The sequence below is a fragment of the Myotis brandtii genome, unplaced genomic scaffold (assembly GCF_000412655.1).
Source record: "Myotis brandtii unplaced genomic scaffold, ASM41265v1 scaffold603, whole genome shotgun sequence".
NCBI classification, from domain to species: Eukaryota; Metazoa; Chordata; class Mammalia; order Chiroptera; family Vespertilionidae; genus Myotis; species Myotis brandtii.
Genome location: NW_005370284.1, coordinates 640,710 through 659,333, shown reverse-complemented (window position 1 = coordinate 659,333; position 18,624 = coordinate 640,710). Strand labels below are relative to the sequence as shown.

Genomic DNA, 18,624 nt, shown 5'->3' with positions numbered 1-18,624 from the left:
GACGGGAAATTGAACCGGCGTCATAAAAACTTCTCTACCTGATGCTATGGCTCAGCATCACCCTCAATCAACAGTGTTATTACTTCACCAGAGGCCCGATGCATGAAATTCGTGCAAGAGGTTCAGCCCTCGCAGCTGCGGTGACTTGCCTCGGCCCTCGCAGCCCCGGCTTCATTCGGAAGGTCATCTAGAAGGACATCCAGAAGCTCGTTTGGCTGTCCGGTCTAATTAGCATATTACGCTTTTATTATTATAGACTAGAGGACCGATGCACGAAATTTGTGCACAGGGTGGGTCCTTCAGCCCGGCCTGCACCCTCTCCAATCCGGGACCAATTGGGGGATGTCCAACTGCCCTCCCCTGCTGGCCTGGTCGCCCTGAACTGTCCTCCCCTGCTGGCCTGGTCTCCCCTAACTACCTCTGCCTCGCTCTGGCCACCGTGGCTTTGTCCGGAAGGAGGTCCGGATGGATGTCCAGAAGATGTCCGGTCTAATGACCATATTACCATTTTATCAGTATAGATGTTACAAAACAGAACTACCACCCCAGCACCACAGTCTGCGACCTCACTGCCTCTTTTCTGATTAGAATCTCTTCACCCAGATTAAGTAAAGTAAGTCTTTCCTCTCAGCGTACATGCTTGCCCCGTGTGGCTCTTGTTATACAGGTTGACTCGTGTGTTTTCAGCTGCAGAATTAATTTTGCTCCCTACATAGAAGTGGACGTGCAGAGCCAGAACTGAAGATCCTGCATGAACATGTCATGAGTCACCATTGTATCTTAAAGTGCGTGGGATTTTAAATGTACACTTTAGCTTCTTATGGTCTAAATCTCTCACATCTTTTTCTCTTTCTTCGTCAGTGAGTCATGCACCTCTTTTGTTTTACATAGTGCATTAATTTTAAAAGTTATTTTTCCTTTTGCATGTTTATTTCCTTTTTAAAATATACTTTGATTGATTTCAGAGAGGAAGGAGAGGGAGAGATAGAAACATCCATGATGAGACGCCTCCTGCACGTCTCCTACTGGGGATAGAGCCCGCAACCCAGGCATGTGCCCTACCGGGAATTGAACCTTGACCTCCGGGTTCATAGGTCGATGCTTAATCACTGATCCACGCTGGCCGGGCTGTATGTTTATTTCTTGACAGATTCTTCATATGCATGTACTAATTGATGTCTATACATCTTAAGAAGCTGGGGCTTCATAAATTACATTCTCTTTAAAAATGAAAAAAAAGAGTGGGACCATCCAGTTTGCAGCTCCGTGGAACTATAAAAGACACACTCAGGGGGCAGACTCAGTGAGCACCAAAGCCCCATCGAAGCAAGTCTAGCCCCAGAGGGGTATCAAGGCATAACTACAACAAGACTGTGCACAAAGCCCACAAGGGGGTGCACCAAGAGTGTCCACCTCAGGTAACTGGGGAGGCTGAGCCACTGGGCCCTGTAGGACACCTAGCACACAAAACCACTCTACCAACACAGGGAAGCAGACAAAATGCGAAGACAAAGAAACAGGTCACAAATGACAGAAATGGAGGACAGCAAACGACTGGATATAGAGTTCAAAACCACGGTTCTAAGATTTTTCAAGAATTTTATGGAAACCGCCGATAAATGTATTGAGATCCTTAAGAAATCTAGTGAGACCCTCGATGTTGTGATAAAGGACCAACTAGAAATTAAGCATACACGGACTGAAATAAAGAATATTATACAGACTCCCAACAGCAGACCAGAGGATCGCAAGAATCAAGTCAAAGATTTGAAATGCGAAGAAGCAAAAAACACCCAACCGGAAAAGCAAAATGAAAAAAGAATCCAAAAATACGAAGATAGTGTAAGGAGCCTCTGGGACAACTTCAAGCGTACCAACATCAGAATTATAGGGGTACCAGAAGAAGAGAGAGGGCAAGATATTGAAAACCTATTTGAAGAAATAATGACAGAAAACTTCCCCTACCTGGTGAAAGAAATAGACTTCCAAGTCCAGGAAGCGCAGAGAACCCCAAACAAAAGGAATCCAAAGAGGACCACACCAAGACACATCATAATTAAAATGCCAAGAGCAAAAGACAAAGAGAGAATCTTAAAAGCAGCAAGAGAAAAAAAGTCAGTTACCTATAAGGGAGTACCCATACGACTGTCAGCTGATTTCTCAACAGAAACTTTGCAGGCCAGAAGGGAGTGGCAAGAAATATTCAAAGTGATGAATAGCAAGAACCTACAACCAAGATTACTTTATCCAGCAAAGCTATCATTCAGAATTGAAGGTCAGATAAAGAGCTTCACAGATAAGGAAAAGCTAAAGGAGTTCATCACCACCAAACCAGTATTATATGAAATGCTGAAAGGTATCCTTTAAGAAGAGGAAGAAGAAGAAAAAGGTAAAGATACAAAAACAAATAAACAAATACACATCTATCAACAAGTGAATCTAAAAATCAAGTGAATAAATAATCTGATGAACAGTAAAAAAAAAAAAAAATGAAAAAAAAAGTCTCCTATTCGCTGCAGGATCCAATTCATTTAATTAAAAAAGCAACTGGATAGTATTACTTATATTTAAAGTGCACTGTTTCCCAGCAGAGTGAGGTAGGTGAGAGGAGGGGCAGGAGGGCGCTGTGGGAGCGCACCTGGAGGAGGAAGCAGACACCTGGAGGAGGTGGTGCCCACCTGGAGGAGGGAGCTGACACCTGGAGGAGAGAGCAGACACCTGGAGGAGGGAGCACCTACCTGGAGGAGGAGGCACCCACCTGGAGGAGGAGGCACCCACCTGGAGGAGGTGGTGCCCACCTGGAGGAGGGAGAACCCACTTGGAGGAGGGAGCTCACACCTGGAGGAGGGAGCACCCACTTGGAGGAGGAGGCATCCACCTGGAGGAGGAGGTACCCATCTGGAGGAGGGAGCACCCACCTGGAGGAGGTAGTGTCCACCTGGAGGAGGGAGCACCCACCTGGAGGAGGTGGTGTCCATCTGGAGGAGGGAGCACCCACCTGGAGGAGGGAGAACCCACCTGGAGGAGGGAACATGACTCTGGAGGAGGTGGCACCGATTGATCTCCATACAAGGATTTTAACAAAGATTCTGGAGAGGGAAGCTCAGTGCAAGTCCCCCCAACCCAGTCCTCTCCCTCGTTTCCTTGTCTGTTTCAACGAAATAATCCTCACAGCTGCTGGACCACACTGCTCCACATATCAGTGGCTCTTTTGTCCAGAACAGATTCTCTAGGAGCGAGCGAGTGGGCAGTGCGTTTTCCCTGGCATCCTTCCCACAAAGTAAATTATTTAGCAAAGCCCTGAAAGACCAAGGTGATCGCTGTGACCACATCGCTAAACGCTTGGAGCCCTGGAGCCAGTGGGAGGAGAATAGGCGGATCCTGTCGGCCTCGGGCAATAGCGGTGTCTGACATGCACGTGGTTGAGGCCAGAGCAGGGCATGCCCTGTGCTGGGAGCGGTGATGTGTTTGCTGGTCCCACACTGTACAGACACTCAAATACCATAACTGTCACTCACAGTTGTCAAGGAAATTAGAAGAGAGAAGGTAAATGAAGTAGAAGTGAAAGCACAGCTTCTGGTCAAGATTGCCATCAGGAGGAATTCTTGAGGAAAGCATGAGTCCAGGTAAAAGGAAAATCTAAAATATAAAACACACTAGAGGCCCAGTGCACAATTCATGCACAGGTGGGGTCCCTCAGCCTGGCTGGTGATCAGGGTCGATCGGGGCCGCTGGAGGTTGGCTGGGGGGAGGGGCCGCGGGAGGTTGGCTGTGGGAGCGCACTGACCACCAGGGGGCAGCTCCTGCATTGAGCGTCTGCCCCTGGTGGTCAGTGCACGTCATAGCGACCAGTCATTCGGTCATTTGGTCACTTAGGCTTTTCTATATATAGATGGCCTTAGTCAACGAATGTACTCCCTGGAGAACTATAAAATCATCGCATCATAACAGGCTGTGAATAAAAGTCTCTGATAACTACACAGAAATCAGGGAAAGAGAGACAGTGTAGTTATGATTGGGGAGTTGTTGTCAGGCCCAGTTGAAATATCGTACAGAGGATGTGTGTCTGGTGAGCATTCTGCATGTTAGGAAATGCCTGAGAAGACAGTTCTAACTGCCCCATGTGTCCATACAGGAAGGTCTATCAGAGCTTCAGATCCCCTTTTGTTCAGAAACCTTAGAAAGACCCCTAAACTCTAGGTCACTTCCCTGGTTTCTAATTTAATAGGCAAGAAAATGAAGGCATTTAAGGCCCATCGTGTGGTGGATTTAAAAGATGGTTTTAGCCCTGGCTGGTTTGGCTCAGTGGATAGAGCATCGGTCTGTGGACTGAAGGGTCCTGGGTCCGATTCCAGTCAAGGGCACATGCCTGGGTTGTGGGCTTGATCTCCAGTAGGGGGTGTGCAGGAAGCAGCTGGTCAGTAATTCTCTCTCATCCTCTCTCTCTCTCTCTCTCTCTCTCTCTCTCTCTCTCTTTCCCTCTCCTTTCCTCTCTGAAATCAATAAAAATATTTTTTTAAAATATATAAATAAAATATAAGTAAATAAACAAATAAATAAATGGTGGTTTTATCCTAGTTTTTCTGGACCCCTGGAATCCCAAGTTATTCAAGAAGAGAACCAGTTCTCCCTCAGGCCCAAATCCTTACAAAAGTGTGAGAAACAGGCCATACGGGAGCTCAGGGGACTGTCCGACCACATCCGTCTCCAGAGAAGCAGGAGGCTGTGCGTGGACGTGCTGGGCCCTCCTGTTGCCATCAGCATCTGAGAGGATGAGGTGTCGTTGACGAGGTGGTGCTGTTTGTTTGTTTGTTTGTGCCTGAGTGGCGAATTCTGGCCTCTGCTGGATCCCCATCTCTCCCTCTTCCCTGGTGCCTGGCTCCATCAGCCCTTCTCTTTCGTGTCATCATCCCTCTTTTTCACTGGAATTCCCCACTCACCTGGCTGTCCTCTTAAACAAGCAACCACAAATAAATCATCTTCCTCAATCCACACAGACCCCCAGCTTCTGGTTCATCAAGTTGGTCCCCTCCCTGCTGAAGCCCACAAAAGCCTGCCCCCACATTGCTTCGCACTGACGTCTTCAGTACCAGGAGCCTTGCTCAGGCCACAATCGCTCCATGGAAACTGCTCTCTCATATCCGAACTGTGCGAGTGAAAGCACGTGTTCATGTCACCGTTTCACAAAAACAACGATAAGGGGCTGAGCATGTGGGGTGTGGCCCCAGCCTGCCTGCACATTCACTAGCTCTGTAACCTTGACCAGGTTTGCTCATCCTGGCGGCTCCCCTATTGCCACACAAGTAAAATGGGGCGATAATGATAGCATTTCCAGTGACTCCCTGGGGAGATGGGTGGTTGTAAGAATTACATTATTTGGTCCATACAAGGGGCTAGCAGCTCAACAAGTTCAGCTCTTGGTCCCACCATTTCCTGGGATGTACAATGTATAACAGTTCATTCCAGAAAGAGTGTCATGAGGCTAAATGCCTTAACCAGGGTAAAGCGCTTTAGTAAGCTTTCGATAAACCTAACTATTTTAAAACTCTCAAAATTATAAGTCTTGATCACACCCATCATTTTCAGTGACATGCCACTGACTACCAAGATCATCATCGCCATCATCATCACCATCATCACCATCACATTATCATCAACATCATCATCACCATCACATTATCATCAACATCATCAACACCACCACCACCATCATCATCACCATTATCACCATTACGTCATCATCACCATCACCATCATCACCATCACCACTATCGCTATCACCATCATCACAACCATCTCTTGTCTTTTCTGGCTATTTCTTAGCAGTCTCTTTGGCTGCCTCTCTTTCTCCACTCGTGTTGCATATTCCGAGTGTACTCTCTTTAACCTTCTGCACTACTCATCTGCTCTTCCTTCTGTACATTTTATTTAAACACATGGTTCCAAGTTCACCAGACCCATGACCACTCCAGACTTTCTTCAGTTCAGATCTGCACGTCACAATGAAACCATCATTTTCCCACAACTTCTTCTTCCTCTGCTCATGAACATCATTCCTTCTTGTTCACGTGTTTAAACCAAAAATGTGGGAGTCAACTTTGCAATCTCCTTCTCACTTCCCCCACACATCCAGTCCGTGTATTTTCCTGCCTCAGTAGTGCTTTCATTTCTTCCTGCCCTTCTCCCCAAGTTCATGTTTTCCTTGCGCTACAGCCGCAGGCTTCTACCTGCCCATGCTGGCTGAAGAAATGTTACCTGAATTTTCTCCATCACTCCTGTCGTTGAAGAACTTTGATGGCACTCTGATGTTCAGGGTAAACGTTCAAATCCTTGAGTGTGTAACATAAAATCTATTATCATTTTCTAATCAACTATTCTTCAGTCCTGTGGAACTTCTGAAACCTTCCTGAATGTTTTTGGGATTTTTTTTTGGCCTCCCTCCAAACCTCTGAGTTCTCATCTCTCTCTCCTTCCAGGCTCCTACCCTCTCATCTAGCTAATATGTTCTGAGCCAAGAGAACCCCCTGGGAAGCTTCTGCCTCACACAGAAGCCCATTCACAGCGAAGAGGACTTTGAATATAGCAAATCCTGAGCTGTGGTTTAGATCCCAATATCCTGTCTTTTTCCTGTGAACTCAATCAGGACCAAGGATGGACCCTGCTGTCCTCCTCCTACTCCCTCTGCCCTCGTGCAGGGTCCTGCCTGGTCCTTGCCCATTTCAGACATCACCTCCAACATTCTCTTCTACAAGGATGTTAGCACTTCGTGTTTCTTCTGCCAGATGTACCCATGGCTTGCTCTCTTTCCTCATCCAAAGAGTGGCTCAGGTCTCATTTGCATAGAGAAACCTGTCATGACCACCATCTCTCCCAGCAGGATAAAGCCTCTGTGATATTATGTGATACTAGAGGCCCGGTGCACGAATTCAATGAACCAGTGGGGTCCCTCGTCCTGGCCTGCAGGATCGGGCCAAAACCGGCTCTCTGACATCCCCTGAGGGGTCCCGGATTGCAAAAGGGCACAGCCTAAGCTGAGGGACCCCACTGGTGCATGATCTGGGCCAGGGAGGGACGCGGGAGGTTGGCCAGCCAGGGAGGGACCGCAGGAGGGCTTCAGGGTGTGTCTGGCCCATCTTGCTCAGTCCTGATCAGCCAGACCCCAGCAGCAAGCTAACCTACCAGTCAGAGCATCTGCCCCCTGGTGGTCAGTGCACGTCATAGCAAGCGGTTGAGTGGCCTTAGCATGTCATTAGCATATTATGTTTTGATTGGTTGGACGGACAACCAGACACTTAGCATATTAGGCTTTTATTATATAGGATTGTGTAATTAGAGGTTTGTGTACTGCCTCCTCTGCAGTCATGAAAGGTCATTGGTTTCCGTTGTTCTCCTTTGTAGCACTGGTGTCTAAAACAAAGTACACATTCAACAGAAATTTAGCAAACAAATGAGTGGAAGGAATGATAAAGTAATTCTTCTTCTTATAGGCAGCCCGGCACCAAACACATAGAGGTTTTCAGTGAATGTTCATAGGGATAATGATAAAGTAAGAGCTGTAACCTATTCAACTTCATCAAATTAAACACCAGCAATTTGAAATTAAAGAATCAAGTCCTGGTTAAAATTAGAAGAACAATTCTCCCACGGTGGTAAGATTGAAAAAAAATAGTCAACCTTGCAAATCAACTATATTTCAGATTTAGCGTCTGATAATTAAATTGGTTAGAGCTTAATTTTCCTGTGAAAGAGGTTAAACTATTTTCCCCTTTTCCTCCGATCATCAATTTAGAAACAATCCTAGTCATGTTTTTCCCAATTAGCTTGAAAAGGATGAAATACTAAGTCCTGAGGCAACACCATTCATGCCACGTGCAATTCGCGGCACTAACATGTCTGTGAGTGCACTTCACGTGGTGCCATGACTCGGGGCCCCTGGGTTGTGGCTGGAGTGGCAGCAGGAAGATGAAAATACGAGGTGCCAGCCCCAAGACCAGGCCAGCTGTACGGACAGAAGGACAGACAGCCCTGGGTTCCATCCGGCACAGCTCAGAAAGCCACCCCCTGCAGCCGTGTCACAGGGATATCCAAGCTCCCTTTTGGGTAGACAGTGACCAATCCCACCAGGGGCAGGAGCGACGCGCTAAGCCATCAGAGCGACAGTTCTATCTGAAAACCGTTCCTTCCCTAGATCCTCGTGAAGGCTCCTACCTACTGTTTTTATCATCAGTAGTTAATACACGTGTTGAAGCCAGGGTACATATTACCGTTGACGTGTGATCATGATAAAAAGAAACAAACCTCTGGTGAATCTGTTTTTGCTTTGATGAGCGATGGCATTGTATTAGTACAAAGTAGTTTCAATGACTTACATTTTTTAATTATTTCCTTTTTAGCCACTCAAAATCCATAAAGGCTCAGGCAAAAAGATCCATTGACATAGGAATAGGAGAGTTTGTTGACTTAATTTCTAGAAGTCCAGGTGCCGCGGCTGGGGAGCAGGAGGGAGCCTACCATCCTGGGCTGTCCCTGTCCAGGTACCCAGGGTCTAGTCTCCTCCCCGCCCAGCCACCTGCTGACCACGCGAGCACGTGACGTCCACTTCAGCATCTTGTGCCTCATTGTCATGATTCATAAAACAATGGCTTGTGAGCCTTAGAGCCTTTACATCGTCAGGTAGCAGCCTCGTGCCTGGACACAGACCTAGACTATCTGCTCTCTGACACCAGGAGGCGTGGCCCAGACCGCTCACTTGCTCCTGCCCGCTGGCCCTGTGCCTGCAGGCACCGCCCTGACACCCGCCCTGGATATGTGCTCACAGTAGGTAGTTTCTACTTCATGAAGGAAATGCAAGACTGTAAATCGTGGTTGAAAGCTGAGCGCCAAGTTAGCAAGCATTTATTAAGCGGCTGCTGAGCCACGTGGGGAAATATCCTTCCTGCTGCAGCCCCGCAGGCGTGACAACCCTGTTGTGCACACAAGTCCAGCACGTAAGGAAAACAATGGGCACACTGGTGGGTCCGTAACCAGATTCCAAGTATGGGCCTCGACAAAGTTCCCTCGTACACAGGGTGATTTTCCTCGGCGGACAGACGGGGTCAGACTCTGGTTCTTTTTAGCCAGATTGGTGGGTTGGAAGGTGTGTGATGGCTCACATATTTCTGTTAAAAAGTGGGAGGGAGCCCTGGCCAGTTTGGCTCAGTGGATGGAGCGTCGGCCTGTGGACTGAAGGGTCCCAGGTTCGATTCTGGTCAAGGGCATGTACCTTGGTTGCGGGCACATCCCCAGTGGGGGGCGTGCAGGAGGCAGCTGATCGATGTTTCTCTCTCATCGATGTCTCTAACTCTCTATCCCTCTCCCTTCCTCTCTATAAAAAAAAAATCAATAAAAAATATTTTTTAAAAATTAAAAAAAAAAAGCGGGAGGGAGCCCAGCTGGTGTGGCTCAGTGGTTGAACATCAACCTGGGGACCGAAAGGTTATGGTTCGATTCCTGGCCAAGGGCACATTCTCAGGTTGCGGGCTCGATCCCCAATGTGGGGGCGTGCAGGAGGCAGCTGATCCATGATTCTCTCTCATTATTGGTGCTTCTGTCTCTCTCTCCCTCTCCCTTCCTCTCTGAAATCAATAAAAATATATATTTTTAAAAAATGGGTGCAGAGAACTTGGAAAAGGGAAATGATTTTTGCATGGAAATGAGGGTCGCGCCAAGACTGGGGCGAGGAAGACAGAGCTGCCAGTCTCTGCCCTCGGCGTTTCGGGCTTGGTCCGCCTCCTTCTCGGCCTTCTCTAGTGACTGGCGGCCCCTCAGAGCTGCCCCTAATTAGCCTGCTCCCTGCACGATGGGGAAGGAGCGAAAAAACCGGAAATCTTTGGTATCACCAAGACTCTCATCAGGCGCTGATTACTGCAGATACTTGATTTCTTCGCAGGCTTCTCAGAAGCAGACGTCCCCCTGAGACAATGCGTGAGGGAAGTAAAAGATTAAATTACTTGGAAATCAGGTACAATGTTCAAGCGTGATTTCTCCACACTGTCTGCCCCTTACATCAATTAACCTTACCCTCAGGTTATCAGTTTTCTGACTTAGGATAACAGCCAAATCATCTCCCGTTTAAAGCCAGATGACCTGGCTGCCGTGATATTTGGAAGTGAATTGGGTTGATAACATTCAGCTTTTACAAAGCTGTGTTGAGCCCTGACCGGTTTGGCTCAGTGGATAGAGCGTCGGTCTGTGGACTGAAAGGTCCCAGGTTTGATTCCAGTCAAGGACATGTACCGTGGTTGCCCTGGATACGTGCACACAGTAGGAGGTGTGCAGGAGGCAGCTGATCGATGTTTCTAACTCTCTATCCTTCTCCCTTCCTCTCTGTAAAAAATCAATAAAATATTTTTTTTTAAAAAAAAGAACAGTAGCTATTTCCATTACCATCATGGAAAGCTGCCTAAACTTTAAAAAGCTGAGTTGAAGTCGTTATTTCTTCTAAATGACTCCCTTTTTTCACTTTGGTCTATGAGGACCCCCATGAGCCCAGGAAGGAATTCCCCAGGGACGTCTTCTCCATTCGCCTGAGCAAGACAGGCCCATGGGCCAGTGGTGTGAGTTCTGGTCTGTAGAGGACGGGGTGCTCTGGATGAGAAGTGGGCGTTTGTTATTGGCTTTGTTTACATAACCCAAGGTGCTAGTGGTCCCAAAAATGGAAGGTTCCGTCTCAGTCTAGGCCAGTGGTCGTCGGCAAACTCATTAGTCAACAGAGCCAAACATCAACAGTACAACGATTGAAATTTCTTTTGGGAGCCAAATTTTTTAAACTTAAACTATATAGGTAGGTACATGGTTATTAACTTAATTAGGGTACTCTTAAGGCTTAGGAAGAGCCACACTCAAGGGGCCAAAGAGCCGCATGTGGCTCGCAAGCCGCAGTTTGCCGACCACGGGTCTAGGCTGACCACCTCTCCGACAGGTGCACGGAGGAGACCAGGCCACCTGTGCCCCACAGGTGCCCCTAGATCTGAGGGGGCACTTTGGGGACAGAGCCAAGAAGGGAAGACTCAGCCCAGCCGGCGTTGGCCCAGTGGTTGAGCGTTGACCTAGGAACCAGGAGGTCCCAGTTCGATTCCCCATCAGGGCACTTGCCCGGGTTGCGGGCTCGATCCCCAGTGGAGGGGGAGTGCAGGAGGTATGATTCTCTCTCATCACTGATGTTTCTCTCTCTCCCTCTCCCTTCCCCTAGAAAATCAATAAAATATATTTAAAAAGAAAAAAGAGGGGAAGACTCAGCCCTTAGAATGCCCCTTGGCTGTTGCTGTTATTCAAACGTGCCCCTACGCTGAGAGGTGCCCTCTGACCCGCAAATGTGGGGTCAGACACAAAAGGGACAGAGAAGCACAACAGGAGACGAGGGGTCCCCGAACCCGAGCCCAGTGTCTGTCAGCGTGAGCTTCCGGTGGGAAATCCGCAATCTGAGGATCGCCCCAGTTTTCAGCTTCTTGATGCATAAAAGTGATAAGCCCCAGGCAGCTCCTCCTGATCTACCTCACCTGTGTCTCCCATAATTCCTCACCACAGGTCTTCCTGCCCCACTTTAAGGATAAGAAAACCAAGTTTCAGGAAATGCATTCTGAGGGGACAACCCCAGCATCTGCTTTAAAACTTCACCGCATTGTCCTTTCAATGCATCAAAAAACAAGGGTTTGTTTTTTTGCAAGCCATAAGAAAGAGATTATAAAAGACATTATTATTATAGAGAAAATGTGAAAGGTATTTGTAAAAATCAAACGCACAATCCAGGAAATAAGTAAGAACGAAGGCATTCCGATTGAAATGGGTCACGGGAAGACGGTGCTGGAGGAAGCCCGGAAAATTCCCACAGAGACGTTAGGGTCCTGCCGTATCATTCAGTGCCTGGTGGTACCCGGGGCCCGAAGGGTTGCACGTCCCCTCCACTGGGGATCGAGCCTGCAAGCCAGGCGTGTGCCGACGGGGTCATACATGTGTCTAATTTAGATGTTCATTCGAGCTGACGCGGTGTCCCAGTGTCAGAGTCCCAGGGGTAGCAGTTATTTCACACAAAAGAGAGGTCACATCCCCAGTAGGCGTCGGATGATGCCATTAAACTTTCCTGCTCCTGAGTGAAAATGGCAGGGCTACCAGTTGACTGAAAACAAATCAATAGTATAGACCAGTGGTCAGCAAACTCATTAGTCAACAGAGCCAAATATCAACAGCACAACCATTGAAATTTCTTTTGAGAGCCAAATTTTTTAAACTTAAACTCTATAGGTAGGTACATTGTTATTAACGTAATTAGGGTGTTCCTAAGCTGGCCTTTGCTAAAAACGTCCTCCATCTGATTGAGGTATGTTCGCTGAGGTCGACCCCTTCCAACTCCCCCATCCACGCTCGTCTTGTATACTTGTTTCATCCATCTCCTTTTGTTCATCCTCTCTATACGTCCAAACCATCTCAGCATACCTTTCTCAATCATCGACACTACATCTTCTTTCACTTCACAACGTTCCCTAAAATTAACTTAATAAACTTTACTTAAAGTTTTAAGTCAACTTCGCACTGTACGTGCGCGCCCGCACATGGTATTTTGTGGAAGAGCCACACTCAAGGGACCAAAGAGCTGCATGTGGCTCGTGAGCCGCGGTTTGCCGACAACTCGTATAGACTATCATGATGCTAATCTCTTTTTAATTGACATTAAACTATGTGTCAAGAGGTGCAAATGTTTCCTGTGTGATCTGTGTCCACTGCACCCCTACCCACACTGAGGGGGCTCTGGCCTCGTCGGATGATGCCATTAAACAGACAACTCTTATGTATGCTTCCTGTGGAGAGAGGGCTGGGTGAGAGCGGCCAGCAAGTGCATGTCTAGCTGCTGGATTTATACCTGCGGTGCCGCTCGAGAGGAGGGTCCGGAATGGTCGCAAATCATAGCATCTCAGACAGTGCCTGGAAGTGACCTCTTCCAGGCGAGGCAGCTCAAGCAATCTGTGGAGACTTCTTATAAATATACTAGAGGCCTGGTGCACGGATTCATGCACCAGTGGGGTCCCTCAGCCTGGCCTGCGGGGATCAGGCCAAAACTGGCCAGGTGCATGGATTCGTCCAGGGCGTGTCTGGCCTGTCTCACCCAGTCCTGATGGGCCAGACCCCAGCAGCAAGCTAACCTACCAGTTGGAGCATCCACCCCCTGGTCAGTGCACATCATAGTGACTAGTTGAACAGTCGAACGAGTGGTTGGACACTTAGCATATTAGGCTTTTATTATATAGGATTAGAGGCCCAGTGCATGAAATTCGTGCACTGGGGGGGTGGGGAGGGGAGTTTTTCAGCCCGGCCTGTGCCATCTCGCAGTCCGGGAGCCCTTGGGGGATGTCCAACTGATGGCTTAGGCCCGCGATGCAGGTCTAAGCTGTCAGTTGGACATCCTTAGCGCTGCCATAGAGGTGGGAGGGGCTCCCACCACCACTGCTGTGCTCGCCAGCCATGAGCCCAGCTTCTGGCTGAATGGCACTCCCCCTGTGGGTGCGCACTGATGACCAGGGGGAAGCTCCTGCGTTGAACGTCTGCCCCCTGGTGGTCAGTGCATATCATAGCAACCAGTCGTTCCACTGTCGGGCCAAAACTGGCTCTCCGACATTCCCTGAGGGGTCCTGGATTGCGAGAAGGTGCAGGCCAGGCCGAGGGACCCCACCAGTGCACAATCAGGGCCGGGTAGAGACGCAGGAGGTTGGCCAGCTGGGGAGGGACTGCAGGAGGGCTTCAGGGCGTGTCCAGCCCTCTCTCAGTCCTGATCGACTGGAGCCCAGCAGCAAGCTAACCTACTGGTTGGAGCGTCTGCCCCCTGGTGGTCATTGCACGTCATAGCGAGCGATTGAGCTGCCTTAGCATATCATTAGCATAGTAAGCTTTGATTGGTTGAACGAACAATGGGACGACCAGACACTTAGCATATTAGGCTTTTATTATATCGGAGAATTTTTATTGACTTCAGAGAGGAAGGAAGAGGGAGAGAGAGAGAGAGAAACATCAATGATGAGAGAGAATCATGGATTGGCTGCCTCCTGCACGCCCCCCACTTGGTATTGAGCCCTCAACCCAGGGCATTTTCCCTGAACAGAATCGAACCTGGGACCCTTCAGTCCACAGGCTGATGCTCTATCTACTGAGCCACACCAGCCAGGGCTGTGGAGACTTTATGGCTTCCTCCATTCCTCTTGTCATGTTCTGCTAGCAGTGGTTCTCAACCTTCTGGCCCTTTAAATACAGTTCCTCATGTTGTGACCCAACCAAAAAATTATTTTCGTTGCTACTTCATAACTGTAATGTTGCTACTGTTATGAATCGTAATGTAAATATCTGATATGCAGGATGGTCTTAGGCGACCCCTGTGAAAGGGTCGTTCGACCGCCAAAGGGGTCGCGACCCACAGGTTGAGAACCACTGTGCTAGTGAATCATGAATACCTGGTTCACTCCAGCCAGGTGAGTAATTAACAGGGAAACCGAACCCCATTGACGTTTTTAAGTCAGAGGGTTTGTTTTTTATAAGAGCGACGTGTTCCTGGGTGTGCGATCGCATTGTGTCCTCTGGTTGTCTAACCGGCCGGCTCCAGACCTGTCTCAGGGATAAGGGAGGCTGCTGTGTGTTTGAACTTGATGCCCGTCCTCTCCATCCGCAGAGGGTGAAGACTGCTTCACCCCGGGGCTGGGGTGCGAGCGCCCAGCTCCTGGAAATTGATCCCCTCAGCCCTGAGCACGGCCACCACCCAGCGTGTTGTACTGAGCTCTGTCTCCAGGTACTGTTCTCGCCTCATGGACACATCGGGGTGCAAAGAGGAACGGCTCCCCGCCTTCATCTGGGTGTGCACCTTGGAGGTGGGGAGTCCATACAGTATGAGGCATCCCCATCTCCACACGTGGGAGCTGAGAGTCAAGGCTTATGGGGGTGAGTTGTAGACCTCGCCTTCCAACCCACATCTGAGACCCTCCGGCCTGAGCTCAGCCTCAGGGTGATGTCCAGCGACAGGAAGCTCCGGCCGCCGCTCCAGTGTTGGCCGGATGAGGGCGATGCATTGGGATGCGGGGAAAGTGTTAGGACGCTGGGTGATATTCATTTGCAAGTAGGAAAGAGATTGACCTGAAGTATCACGTAGGAGAGACGGCCCTGGTGCCCCACTCGGGGGGCTCTCAGGCAGCCTTGCATCTGCGACCACGTGCACAGCCTCCCTGCGGTAGGGGCGGGGTGTCCTGGGGGGCAGTGGCACCCTCCCAGTATCTTCAGTTCCAGGCTAGCGCTCCATGTGGGACTTGCTGAAGGCACCTACAGATTGTATCTGTTTGACTAGATTAGCCCTCACAGAGGCAGTGGGCGGTCTGAAACCTCTCCCTCGGAGAGGCTGCCAGTGGAACATGCCACCGATACCTCGGGCCCAGTGGACACGGGAGGTGCCCAGCGGCATCCCCACGTCTTGTCCATCAGTCACTCTGCAGCCTGCTCAGCTCCCACCCGCCCAGTCACAGGCCTCACAATCAAGACATTGGACCCTTGCGCGGCCGGCGAGGTCACGGTTCCATTCCCGGCCAGAGCACATGCTCTCCCTCTCCCATCCTCTCTGAAATCAATAAAAATATATATTTTTTAAGAAGACATTATAATCTTCGTTAGCACCAAAAAGGTGTAAAGATGCTAAGAAATAGAAGAAAATGTTAAATAGTGTTTGTTCATTTGCTCATTTCCATTTTGCATATTTGATAAAGGACATAAATGCGTGTAGATGGACCAGTGTATCATCTATAAAAATAAACATCTGTGCATAACGGGTACATTCTCAGAATATTTGCTGATTGTTGTGGGGCCACAGATCTACATCATCAAAATAACTTACATTATAAATGAGGATCGATTTTTATTATAAAATGAACGTTAACTTACTTCTGTATTTACAAATGCATAGGAATTAATCATCCATACTTATAACTTTTAAATGTTTCTAAATGTCCGAATAAATCTCTTTTTCCCAGCTGAGCTATAACTCTCATTTCGGTATTTATATTTGGAACATGTCCATGCATTTATGCAAGAGCATTATGTGCTTAATTCATTTTCAGGTCATTTAAACTCTACAATATTTACTATCAGCTCTTCATCCATGTCCTCAGCCAGCCACTTCTTGTCTTTAACTTCAGGGTCTGTATGTGAGCAGGTCCTGGTCTTCCCACATGGGCTCCAAGCTCTCTAGTTCCTGTCTCCTTCTTATCTCTATATATAAAAGGCTAAGCGACTGTCCAACCATCTGACCGATAGCTATGACATGCACTGACCACCAGGGGGCAGATGTTCAATGCAGGAGTTGCCATGATGCACACTGGCCATTTAAAAATAAACAGCACCACGGACCTGGCACTGACAAACCAACACTCGGCTTCCCCCAAGTGGGACACAGGCCTCACCACCACCCTGGAGCGACACCCCACCAAATCGCAGCCAATGGTGCAAAATGCGGCCCACAGCCCAGCCCAGAAACGGTGGCTGTGGGTGCCGGGGAATGACGTCACGTAGCAACGCCCAGCTTCCTCTTCCTGGCGACTAGCCTCCTTGGAGTTTCTTCAGCCCAGGAACCCGACTTGCTTTATAGCCAGGTACAAACATTTTACACTGTAACCAAATGTCTGCGAAGCTTTTTCACATGCCTCATCTCATTTGATCCTCACAGAAGTCCTGGAGTAGGTAGATAGGAGACTCGGTAGAACCCTATTTTCTTTTCATTAGTGAGATGCGAATAGCGATATTAAAATATCTCTTCTAACTCATTTTCTTCCAATGTGCAGGAATCCGGGCACCGGGCCTCTAGGCTTAGGTAAGTGCGTAGACCAGTCCTGTGTTCTCGTCCTCTGAAAGGCACCTTGCCTGTCTCTCCTCCCCACTCACTGCTATCACCATCCAAGCTCTTAAAGTCCAAGTAGATATTATTTTAATAACCTCTTTTTGCCTCATCGCCCTGGCTGCTCTGTCCACATTGGCCAGATTATATTAATTTTAAAGATTAAAGTTTTTTGCCCTGACTGGTTTGGCTCAGTGGATAGAGCATCGGCCTGCGGACCAAAGGATCCTGGGTTCGATTCCTGTCAAGGGCACGTACCTTAGTTGCGGGCACATCCCCAGTAGGGGGTGTGCAGGAGGCAGCTGATCGATGTTTCTCTCTCATCGATGTTTCTGGCTCTCTATCCCTCTCCCTTCCTCTCTGTAAGAAATCAATAAAATATATTTTTTTTAAAAATTAAAGTTTTTTGGCCTGGCCGGTGTGGCTCAGTGGTTGAGTGTCAACCTATGAACCAGGAGGTCAAGATTCAATTCTCCGCCAGGACACATGCCCTGGTCGTGGGCTCGATCCACAGTGTGGAGCATGTAGGAGCGTGGAACATGGGGGCTTCGGCCATGGTGGGATGGTGGAACAGGTGAGCGCGGGTGCCAGACCAAGGCAGAGCACCAGTCGCTGTCATGAGGGCGAGCCTCTGGTGGTTACTGAAAATTCTTTGCTCCCACAGGCTGTGGTCCTGCCCGGTGCTCGCACCCACTGCCGGTGCTGGAGCTGCTGCTTGCACCCACAGCGCCTGGTGCCGGCCCCGATTGCTCAGCACTGTCAACGTGTGTGAGCAGCGGCTGCTGGCCCCAGTCGCCCCTGAGGGCTTCTCCACCTCCCCCTGCTCCTGAGGGGTGATGGGGGCTGGCAGCTGCCTCTCGCACCCACTGCTGGTGACAGCCATGCTGGAGACGCCACTGGCACCCACTGCCAGCACCCAGAGACAGGCCCGATCGCACACACTGCTAGCGCTGGCCCCAATCGCTCCTCGCTGTCAGCAGGTATGAGCAGGGCCAGCGCTGTCAGCACATGGAGCAGCAGTGGCAGGAGTGGGGCTGCAGGCAAACAGGGGACCAGGGCCACAGCAGGAGGGGCCAGGTGGGGGCACAGAGGATGAGCTGAGATCTGCCCCTCTGCCCATCGCAGCCTCACAGTCCACAGTTCCTTTCAAGGTGCATGAATTCATGCACTGGGCCCCTCGTAAAAATATAAATAAAAGGGTGTCCCAAAAAGGGCAGAACTGTGGAGACAGTGATGAGGCGAGTGGTCGTCGGGAGGGGAAGGAGAGTTAGTGGGGTTGGGGTTGGGGACAGGGAACCGTGACGGTGGGCACAGGTCACCCTACACTTGTCAGAGCCCGTAGCGTTCCCAGCCCGGGGAGCAAGCCCCTCGTAAACCACGGACTTCGGTTACCTCACCGACAGGCATTCGGGGTTACAAATGGGGAGTCTGTGCAATTATGGGGAGGAGGGTGTGAATGGGGGCTGTGCTTATGCTTTAAAAAAAAGGTGTGAGGCCCTAGCCAGTGTTGCTCAATGGATAGAGTGTCAGCCTGCAGACGGAAATGCCGCGGGTTCGATTCTGGTCAAGGGCACATGCCTGGGTTGCGGGCTTGATCCCCAGTGTGGGTTGTGCAGGAGGCAGCTGATCAGTGATTCTCTCTCATCACTGATGTTTCTATCTCTCTCTCTCTCTCTCCCTTCCTCTCTGAAATCAATAAAAAATATATATATATATTTTTAAAAAGGTGTGAG

At 49.2% G+C, this 18,624-nt stretch overlaps 1 protein-coding gene across 1 annotated transcript in view; it reads left to right on the top strand.

Moving 5' to 3' along the window:
• LOC102253141 (bifunctional heparan sulfate N-deacetylase/N-sulfotransferase 4) overlaps window positions 1–18,624 on the top strand; it is a gene marked incomplete at its 5' end in the record, with an annotated part of 150,100 nt that overhangs the window by 37,160 nt on the left and 94,316 nt on the right. The window lies entirely within an intron of this gene.